Below are 11,857 nucleotides of genomic sequence, written 5' to 3' on the forward strand. Positions count from 1 at the left end.
CAACATCTTCCCTGATGGCATTAAAACCTCCTACCTGGCAAATTAGTCCTCCCGCCACCTCCTTCTCTTCTTACAGAACCTTTTATTGTTGGAACTTGATAGTGGTTTGTTACTTGCACTGTAATTACTCAGCAGTAATTAGAGAGATCTTCAAGAGGCCGAATCCATATTTGGACCCAGATTTAGCTTTCTGTTGAGTTTGAAGAGTTGTCTGGCTACTGAATGGGAGCCAGGACTTGCATATCAATAGGGTATCAGGGGATTTTTGCCAAAATCTGACCAGCTCTTCCCCTGAATCCATGTCCACGCTATATCAGAATAGGGTACAAGTCCAAATTGGGAGGCAAGGGGTCTGCTTCATTTAGCATCTGTCTCTGCATCTCTGTTGAACCTGGCAGCCATGCTTTGAGAGCAGATTGCCCTCTCCTTTGAGGCCACCATGCTCATCCTGGAGGACACAGAGGATGTCCTTTGCTGTCCATCCCAGACTGGTGGCAAAGGTCTTTAGCTCAGCTTGGGATCACGGACTGGGATTGGCCAAAATGTGCAGTTCAGGCTTATGATGGGAGACTACCCTTTTTCTATTATTGCCATGTATCTCCTACTGGATATATTGGATGTACTGCCCAGGGACTGTTCTTTACCAAAATTCTCTGCCAAGCACAGCCATGTGGCTGCTGTCAGCAACACAGGTAAAGGAGCCACCTAGCCCTGAGGTTGCTGAGGTGGAGGGTGCTCAGCAAGGAGCATGTTGTTTACACCAGGAAACAGCAGATAGCAGGGACTCATTTTGGAGCAGTGCAAAGTCCCTTGAGACCCACAGAGGTGGCAGCATGAGGCCCTGTGACATGGTCTTTGCAAGATTGTCTGAACAAGCTGCTGGATGTGGTGGGAATAGCTGAGGGGGAGACCTTTGTCCTGGGGAGGGAAAAGGAGCCCTTTTAACCTCTCCATTCCCCAGCCTGTCAGGGACAGCAGTGCTGTGGCTCCCCTCCCAGCTTCCTTCCTCCTGCCCCAGCCACAAGCCCCAGGCTCTGGGCTGGAAGGACTCTTATCTTGTTTATGTAATGTGAGTGGTGGAGGGGTGGTTCTTTCTTTGGCAAAATGTTCTCACGCTGGGGGCTCAACTCCTCTGCCAGCAGCTACAGCCTGGGCTGGTCTCCTTTTGGAAATTTGGCACAGAATGAAGCAGGGAATTGCAACTCGTGGACACTGGGCTCTAACTGGGAAGCATGGATTTGGGTGCTGGGACAGGTCAGCATTTCCCTTGGGATAGGCACCCCTGTTTTTTCCAGCATGAGGGCTGGGAAACTATTGCAATGAAGAAACTGAGAGTGAGAAATAACTGCTAGTTTATTTTATTTTAAATAACTGCTAGTGTATTTTATATAAAATAAAATAAAATCCACATCCCTAATTTAATTTAATTTAATTTCATTTCATTTTATTTTATATTTTATTTTAATTTAATTTAATTTTATTTTATATTTTTATTTTATTTTATTATTTTATTTTATTTTATTTTATTTTATTTTATTTTATTTTATTTTATTTTATTTTATTTTATTTTATTTTATTTTATTTTATTTTATTTTATTTTAAAAATTTTAATTTTATTTAATTTTTTATCAGGCCTTTCTTTGCATCCAAACAGGGACACCTGTAGTCATGCAGACCTTCTGTTATTAGAGTGGTCCTTGGGCCTCACCATGAGCCAAGGGATGCCTCTGCTCCCCCCTGACCCAAGAGGGCCAGGCACAGCCCCAGCAGCCCTAACAAAGCTCTGCCCAGGCAGGCCAGGCAAAGGGACGTGCCATAAAATCTCCTCCTTGGTGGTTCAAGCTGCAGCCCATGACCCCATTCTGCTCCAAATGGACTTTTTCCAGCCTTACATCACTGCAGCCTATCCCACCTGCCTCCTTACTCTCAGTCTTGCTAGCCCCTAGATAGGCAAACAGTGAGGCTGATAATCGATGATTTTTTAAATAGACTTCTTGATTTAAATGGCTCTGGCTTCTGCTTTATTGAGTTTCAAACACTTGACTGACGCACGGTGTAAATTTTATGTATATATGTAGGTATATATAGATATATTTTTGTATTTTAGTCTGTATAACAAAGGGAATTTTCATTATGTATCTAAATATCTGCTCTATTTTGGAGGCCTCCAAAGCTGTTCAAGTCTGTGTTGCTAAACAGCGTTATCATTTGAACCAGGGAAATTCAAGCTTTTAACAAATAGATGCTGAGGAGCTGTTCCTTGAGGAGTTTGTCATCCTTTGGCAGCATTTAGCATTAAATACTATTTAGTTACTATAATTGGAAAAGCCCTTCAACAATGGTAACAAAAATGTAATTACTACTAATAATAACAACAACAAAAACAACAATAATACAATCCCTTGATTTTTACTTCTTTAAACTATCTTTATGAACTGAGTTTCATGCTGGCATTAAGCAAACGTTATCCAGTGTCATCACAGAGCAGGTGAGCTGAGCTTGCCAGGGAAATGCTCTGACCTTGTTCTTCATATTCTCTGGGTGCAGAGGCCCTTGACTTATCCCAGGCCCCAGTTTGAGATGCAATGAATGTGTAGCCTTAAGCTTTTCCATGTGCACATCCAGGCTGTAACACCATGCTTCAAATGGTGGCTTGAGGAACTCAGTCCAGAGCAAGGAGGGACTTGGTGAAAGATTTCCTATCTGAAACAGGTTGACCCCACAAGTGTATGGGAGGATGAACTGTGCAATTCAGTGTACAGAAATTTCTGATTTATTAAAGCCCTCCAAGGCCTACAGTCCTTAAATAAAAGGGGATTCAATCAAGACTGCACTTTCTGTGGCTAAAAATTGGGATATTTGTATGTTGATTGCCACCCAGGGCCTATGGATGGCTGTTTATTGCTGTTCAGAGACAAATCCAGCAGGAAATTTGAAGCTGTCCCCTGAAATAAAGGGGTAACCTCCAATTACCCCCAGTGCAAAGGAGAGTTGGACTTGTTTTGTTCTATTGCCTCATAGTCACAGTGGATGCATGATAGTTACGTGCAATTACAAATGCCACGTAATTCCAATAGCACACAAGGCATCCTTCCCAAAAATTGCTTTCTTAATACCTACCTTCCCTCTCTTTCTCATCCTTCCCTGCTCTGTTGGGCTCAGTTATGGAAGTTTCTCTACTGGGGGTGTAAAAACCCACACAAAAGGATGGGACGTGTAAGAAACAACTTGTAACTGAAACTACTCGCTCTCTTACAGTGCACATAATCAAAGAGGGTTGTACTAACTCCATGGTTAGATGAAATAAGGCCTTTTAAGGAGCTGAATGGAGCTGTTTGTTTTCCCTCTTGTAGCCCTGTTCCTCCAAGGCATGCTGTCATGCTCACCAGACCTGAGTTTTATAGGTTGGGCTGGAGTCTTTGACAAAACTGAATTTACTTTAAATGACTGAAATTAGATACTTATAATCCAAAGTAACAGCCTAGGGGCTCTCTTGTGTATTATCCTTCACTCTCAGCCCTCTGCTTTGTAGTGTCAATGGAATAATTTGTTAAGAAAGTAGAAATATAAGCAATAGTTCTGAAACTGAGAAGGAACACAGACTAGCCCTTATTTTGCCAATACTTGTTATCTTCTGGCCTGGTATGACAATGCCTCTCCTGTGAGTAGCCCTTTCAAAACATGGTTTTGTCAAAATTCTGCTTTTGAAATTATAATTCAAAGAGTATTTTTTTTCTTTGCCTTACTTATGTGACAACACTACATTTTGTCTCTCCCAATGAGACGAGATATCCATAGCATGGGTGGGCATTCAGATTTGAGAAAAGAAGAGAGACTTCTTCCTACTCATGGTGACTACTTGGAGGTCCACTTTCCAACCAATTTTCCAAGGAAATTGAAGTATTCCTGTGTCCCATCAGTGCTTGACAATCTTTTCCAGCAATCTCATCACATGCCATGCTCTTTCACATCTCTAGGTTGAATATTTCAAGTGGTTTAAATTGGAGTAATCTTACTGGCATCAGAGACAGATTACATTAACTGAGGATGTGGCCCTTTTAATTTTTTATTTGGAGAGGTGAATAGGCTCCAAATAACCCAAAATTTCATTTTCTTGTTTGTAACGTGTATGTCTACAGATGAGGGAGAGTTCTTGATGTTTCTCATTAAATACCTGCATGCATGCAGACACAGAGAATAAACTAACCAATAAATTCATTGGGTTGAACTAATGATGTTAAAATTGGTAAGGAAAATCTTTAAATAAATGAAAAATGTTTGGAATAGCTTTCTAACCGGGCTGTTCTTCTACTTACACTTTCTTGGAACACTTATTTGGGTGGCAGTGATCACCTTGCAACTGTTTTCCATTGATTGAAAGTCCCATTAAGGTGCTCACAAGGAACACCAATGCTGTTGCTGGTTCAACAGACACCTCTGAACTTTATGCCATGATTGGATTTTGATGGATTTAGACTAATTAACAACAATTTTTTGTGATCCAACATTTGAGTGATCCAGCTCTATTTTTCTCCTCTCCTGATGTCCTGCTTCAGGAAGCCCTACCTGAATTTCTCAATTTCTCTCTGTTTCTCTACACAAGCATTTAAGGAATTTAATAAGGATTATTATTAACAGATTACCCAAGAGTGACTTTCATATGAGGTCAAAGAAATATCCTTATGTTGGTTTACACACAGGCTGTGCTTCAGCCTGTAATCCAGGCTCTGCACTTGACACTGATGAACAAATGGATTTGCTACAGGATGTAGAAACAAGGAATGGCACAGTTTGAAAAGGAAGTGCTACCTTGAAACCTCTTTTAGGATGTTTTTTGGCCAGATGGTGTCTTGGCATGTGATTGAGTCGCAGCTTTTTCATACGTTTTATAAAAGTAATGATCTTTGATTTATGAAACTGTCCTTTAGGCATGTAAAAAAGTTATAATGGTTTTGAAGTGATAGAGCTGAGCAAATAAGAGGTCTTTTTAGTACCTACACCCTCTGCAATAGGACTTGTAAACTACTTTTGAGAGGGGAAATACCAACATATTAATTTCTTGGTGTGCCTAAATCCTGGTGGGATTCAGGCACACCTTGCTGTTAATTTGAGACTATAACATCAGGGCTCTCATATCAATAACAGAACAGACCCCTCAGTCATTAAACAGGCCACTTGAAAGGCCTCATTCTCTTTGTGCTGGGTCTTGAGGAACTCTGTAAAATATAAGAACCTGGGGCTGTCAGGCTCATGCAGTGACAGTGAGGCGGGATGGGGCGAGGGGATGGTGAATGAGGCTGGAGATGTATGTTATCAATACGATGGAGGGGAAAAAAAAGCCTTGGCAGAATCCATCCTCTGCCTTTGCCACATAATTTCCCTTGTCAGAAAGCAGGCACTGACTCTGCATCCCATCCGTGGTGAGGCACAGCTGCCTTTCCTGCCTTGCTGCCTCCCAGGGAGCGGAGCGAGGGAAGCGTCGCACAGACTCTGCTTCCCACTGCTCGTCCCGAGCCTTCCTGCGTGGCACACGGCAGCACCGTGCTGCACAAAGGTGAGGAGGTGCAGACACATCCCAGCCCCAGCACCTCTTCAGGCGCGTGGCTGTGTTTTGTGGTAATGGCTGGGCATCCAGGGGCTGTGCTCTTTCCTTCTTTGTTTGCCCCATAAAGGGCTCTGTGGGCTGCAGTGGAATGCAAGTTTATTTACTGCCCTTCCTGAGCTAGCTCAAATGTTAAGAAACTTCCTTCAAGTCTGGTTTTAAAACTTACCTATTTGTTAAAACACAGTTCTGCGGGACAAATTTAGCATTTAGAAGCCATCATATGGATCATATGGAATGCTAGGAAAAAATAAATTAATTAATGAATGGGTTACAATGACCTATAAATGTCATTGTTTCATCTCAAAGATATATTGGTACTGTAATTTTTACTTAACTCTTTCAAAGGACCACATGTGAGCACCACTGAATGGATACGGAAATTATTTATACAGCATGTTAGGGGACATTAAAGCATTTCATAGCATGTGGTAGGGCCTCTCTGTGAGGCGAAAGGCACAGATCAGCTATCCAGCTGTGGTGTACTGCTCTGGCTGTGCCAAAGCCACCAGATGATGCAGCTTTCCTGCCTGCCTGTCTCTAAAGGAAATGAGAGCCTCATTCCCTAGGAAAGGGCTGGATGCATGGTCCAAGATGGGGGATCCCCTTCTTTAGATCCACAGAGGAGACAAGGCCAGAGGCTGAATTTTTCAGCTTTCCTGCTGCCTGTTTTATTCCCTGTCTGTATTTTCTACCCCAGGGTTATTTTGCCCCGTGTCAGGTGGCATCAGCCTTTGCAGGGCTGCTTTGTAGAGGAAATGCAGTGTCCCTTGGAGATCAATGACTCGTGGCTGCTGCCAGCTTCAGTGATTGTAGTGGTTAGGAAATGCTTTGTAGCCGGACTTCTCTGCAAAATAATGACAATAGTAAAAAAAAAAAAATTTAAAAATGTGAGCATCCATCCTGTATGGGCTCCAGCTCCACAGGAGTTGGCCAGATCCACTGCGTTCCTGCTGGGCTTCTTCCAACTTGGGATACTGGCCCAACAACTCTGGCTCATGTCTTGCCAGTAAACACGGGCTGAGAATAGGTTATATACTATATACATATATATAAATATATATACATACATCCATATATAAAAATCGTATATATGATACATATATATACACGCACACACAAAAATTATATAAAAATTATAAGTGCAGATTTGATATACATGTTAAAAGTATATGCACAAAATTAAAAAAATCTATTTATTTGTAGTTATTTAAATATATATATATGAAAATATATATTTACTTAAATGTAGGCATGAAAAGAAGGCCAGTGGGGATCAGAACCCTGCTGAGATGTAGGTGAATATGCTCCTCTGTTACAGAAAATAATGACCATGAACTATGGCAGCAACCCAGAGAAGCCTTCTGGTGACATCATAAAGCAGCTGAGCTTTGCCCTCCAGGTTTATGATGATGTCATCAGAACACCTTGATAGAAAGTACCTTTAGCCTCACAAGTCACACTTGTGGCCATCCTTTATTTGATAATCAATATGCTGGGTGACACTGCTAATGGTTTTGTAGCTGAATCCAGAGCAGTGTGAACGGTCCTGCCCCACCTCCATCTCCACTGGAGCCTTGGCAGGGGCTGGAATAGTACAAACCTGAGTGGAAGCTTGATTATTAGTTTGGGCCAAATGTCCAGTTGGCTCAGGAGCTGCTTTTTGGAGGAAAATAGAGTGATTTTCAACAATAATCAAATATTGGTGGCTTGAGGGGTAGACACAGAATAGACAGGTGTCATCATGGTCCAGTTTCTGTCCTGACCCTAAATGCCAGCAAGGTCTTAAACCCCAAGTGGAAATTCAGGTGCCTAAAAACTGCCTCCCAAAATACAGCAGCAAGGCTATGGAGCCCACAGTGTCTTTTGAAATCTTTTCTGTGTCTCTTTTGGACCCTGGGAGACCAATCGCATCTGCCTTTTGGAAAATCGTGTGCAATGCATATTCCAGCCAGCCCAAGCCAAAGCTAAACTGCACGCTCAGCATAGAGATGATCATGACAGCAGTTAGGGGAAAAAAACTTGCATAATATTCACCAGTGAGGTCGAGTAACATTCAGTAAGAGAAAAAAAAAAATGCAAACAAAAAAGAGCAAAAAGACCCTGCAAAAAATCCAGCAGGACAGTTTGCATTCAATTTTAGGTGTATTTAACATTATGATTTTCTTCGTTTGGATTTACATGCTGCAGAAAATGTCAAAGCAACAACATGTGAGTATCCTTTGGCTGGCACTTTTGTTTTTAAGATGATGTGGTTTGATTGATTTTTGGTGGAGATCGCAAAAATGATAAAAAAGGCAGGGACACAAAATGAGATATGCCTCTCCAAAGTGTTAGGAAAACTTGGAGTCAGCACAGAGATTTCAAAACAAAGAAAGTTTCAGGATATTTACATATTTTCATAGCAAAAAGAAAAAAAAAGTAAAACGTTAATAATAATAAAAAATAAAACTACATATAGGTACCTGGGAGCAATATGCACCTCTCTCAAATTCCTATGTATTAGTAGGGTATAAAAAGATATCAGTTGCCAAAGTAACCATAGCAACATGTTTTCATGAGTTCCCATTGAGAAGCCAAAAACCTTCGTGGGCAATAAATCAACCTGTTTATATCTCTGAACTTAAATCTTTTATTGGTTACTGATTAACTTAACTATGCTGCCTGACAAATCTTCATAATAAATAAGCCAACCAGCAAGCCCTCAAAAACATCCTGCTAGCTATGTTTAAAGGACTATCCCTGAAACATGCTCTACATTACCATGAATTTGGCAGTCAGCATGTGGTCATGTGCATGTTTCAACATGGATCTAAACCCCCGAAATCACAAGATGTAGAGTTATAAAAAGATACCCCTCTGCAACTACTTTAAATAAATATATGCCTTGATATTTACCAGCAGTGTTGCTATGGGCAAAATAATTAGAAACTACAAATTAATGTAATCTTTCTGAAGGAATGTAATGGGAAAATATCTGTTGACTGTCAGTGCTGCTCTTGCCTGTGCTAAAGATGATGAGATAAAAGCAGAAAGGTAAATTGTGGGATTTTAGACATTTACTCTGTGTGCATCCTATAGATTGGGTAAATGGGAATCCTACATCCTACTCATGTATAAATGTATATGTGTCCTAAAATCAAGATGTTGCTGGAAGACTATTCTTTTTTTTCTTTGTTTTTTTGTTCAGGCCTCATGTGACATTTTGGCTTCCACAGTAAGACTACATTTAAATTAATTAATCTGTTGACAGTTAAATTGTACTAAGTAGCTTCGATATAAAAGATGATTCCCAGATTCTTTTCCATCCAACTTAAAAAAAAAAAAAAAAGGAAAAAAAGAAGGAAGAATCTGAGGAACTTTGTTCTAAACATCTGTCTGGGCAGATGTCAAAATGCAGAGTGTTACTGCATTATACTGTGTGAGTATATGACACTGTGTTATTACTCTTGGCTTAAATATTCACAATGGATTTTATGATCTATTTAGAAGCAACCTTTGATGGGAGTGTAAAATCCTATCTTTTGTTGTACAATAAGCACCTTCCTTCGTGGAACTAGTTCTAGAGTAAATATTGAAAAATAACGCAATGTTTTCCACTTCTTATTCACAGCACATGAATATTTATGCAGAGGGAATTACAGGTATGTGTCAGTGGAAAAGGTTTGGCAGATTTTCTTTGAAAGTGAATTTTAGTGAATAAACTCTTTTTGAAGTAAGATTGTTTTGTTCCGAATTGCTCTGGATAGAATCATAAGCTTTGAGCTGTACTTTAGCCGGCTGATTATAATCTAGTACAATAATCTGTGTTTCTTCAAGAAATGAGAGAGAGAGACAGTGTCAAGGACATCACAAATCCAATAGTAATATAGGGAATTGAGCTAGAATGAGACAGTGCTTGTAAGACTAATATTCTAGAAACATATTGTTTAATTTTTGCTTCCAGATTGCATATATTAACCCTTTTTATTAACCTGTCTATAGCCTTGATTCAATAAACCATTCCTATTCAGTAGAGCTCTAAAGCATATGTTTGCCTTAAAACACATGCTTAAATCCCATTGACTTTTTAATGCTTAAAGTTAAGCATGTGCTTAGATGTTTTTGCTTGCCTTTGCAAAATAAAATTTTAAAACAAAGTATCCTGGGGAAAAAAAAAGACTGAAGGATGAAATTTTCAAAAGCTTAAAATAAGCAAACAACTCCTCAAACTGTTCATTTTCCCCTGTGCTCTCAAGGACACTCAAACTATTTTTAACTAAATACCTGAAAGAAACAGAAACAATTTTCATGCCTTATTTTGGAATGCATTTGGACCTGAAGTCGTGGAGATCCTCTGCCAAGACACAAACAATAGCAGGAATATCTCACTGTTTGCTTAATGAGCAATGAATGGGAAGTGTGAGGGTGAAAAGACAGATTCTGGGTTTGAGAGTGACAAGGTGAGACTGCTTCTTTATCACACCTTTCTTTTTTTTAAATCAAAACATCATTTTCAATGCAGAAAAAAAAAAAGGAAAGAAAAGAAAAAAATCTGTGTCTGGGAATTGCTCTGTAGCTCTCGCAGCCAACTGATTTGAGTTTACTCCCATTGCTTGCTTCATGGGAAATGTCAACTTGCTACAGAAAGTTTTAATTGGTTTATGAGTGATATATTCAAGCTGCTTATTTCCTAAAACATCTGTTTTTGTTTTAGTTCCCCAGTGTAAAATGGTTGGTGATATCCCAAGGTAGCACGCTGTTTCCAAGTCATATTTCCTGGGGTATCTATCAATAAAAAGGCCCTTAAACTGAGTATAATGAAATTAGTACAAGGTAGTCAAGAAGTCTCCAGAATCAAGATATCAAAACATCCCTCTGCACATTATTTTTTTTCCATTTTGCTTGTGATTGACTGCTTTTGGAGCTTGGAGGAAGAAAGCCATGAGAGTTATGGCTTATTTCATCTTCTCCCCTATGCCCCCACTTCTTCAATGGCCTTGAGCAAGTCTAATTTGTATTGTTATGGAAATTGGAATTAGGCCAGGGAAAACACAAGCCTCGTGCTGCACCTGATGGCAAAATCTAGCAATTTTTCTGCTTGGTGGACAGAGAGACTACAATTTGTTTGAAGATCTATCTGCTACATGTGACAACAGGAGTCCTAACATAAACAGGCAATTGCGAGAGCTAAAAATGAGCAAAACATTCATAAGAGGTTTTCATCCACATGCACACACCAAAAAAAAAAAAAAAATCCTCTGTTTTCCACCACCCTGTGGCTTGGTCCAGAAAAAGGAGAAGGGATTTTTATGAAGCAGTTATTGCTCCCAATACTGGAATACATGCAGGATTATTCTCTTTGGATTACAAAAGAGAGTGGATTTGCAATATTTATCTAGTAGGTGGCCCAAACCCCAGTTTGCTCTATTTTCATCCTTTGTTTATTGTGAATTTTGTCTTTAAGCTTTTGGGGAAAGGAATGTTTGAGAGGTTGCTTTTTTTTCATTTATTAAAGAAAGCAAATTTGAGGCAGAGGTAGTCCAACTGAAATCAATCAAAACAAAGCCCACCTCAAGCCTAAATCAAGTATTACTTATCAAAATAAGCTCAAAAGCAGAAGACGGAGGAAAAAAGTTTGTAGATCAACTTTCTTACCAAACTCATTTGCACCCAAATGAAATGAAGTTATAGGGATAAAATTCTCAGCAGATTTGCACAGCACAGTAATAGCCTTTATGCTTGGAAATTTATGGGCCATGGACAGTTTATAAGAAACGATGTAGTTCATCAGAGAAGCAGACTGATGGAGCACATGGGAGCATTCTGTGCAGGAAGTTGGGTTTTGGAATAATACTTACTTTGATAGAGTTGTTTTGTTAGCTAAGTAAAACAGTAGGGAAGCCAATGGCCACTTAGGCTTCAAACATAAATATATATTTATAAGTCACCCAGCTGCTTAATTGAGATCTCTAGTGTTTTCCCTAAGTATATCTTATCCAAAAAACAGTAATGCAGAAAATAACAACAGCAGCAAAGACCTGCTATATGCTGAAGTTCACTTAATTAGCCAGTAATAGTTAGAGGGAAAAGAGAGCATTATTTTAGGGGCAGATTCATGGAGGTTCCCAGAGCCTCTTCAGAGTGAGCAGTGGCTCAGGTTTGGCTCCAATTGCTCTCTAGCAGTTTCTTGCTGAAGAAGCAGCAGGACAGATGCCCTTATTGTACCTCTCCCTTCTCTCGGTGGCTTTCCTCTATCGCCAGGGTCCAGCGCGA

This window comes from Ammospiza nelsoni, chromosome 3, assembly GCF_027579445.1.
Source record: "Ammospiza nelsoni isolate bAmmNel1 chromosome 3, bAmmNel1.pri, whole genome shotgun sequence".
Lineage (NCBI taxonomy): Eukaryota > Metazoa > Chordata > Aves > Passeriformes > Passerellidae > Ammospiza > Ammospiza nelsoni.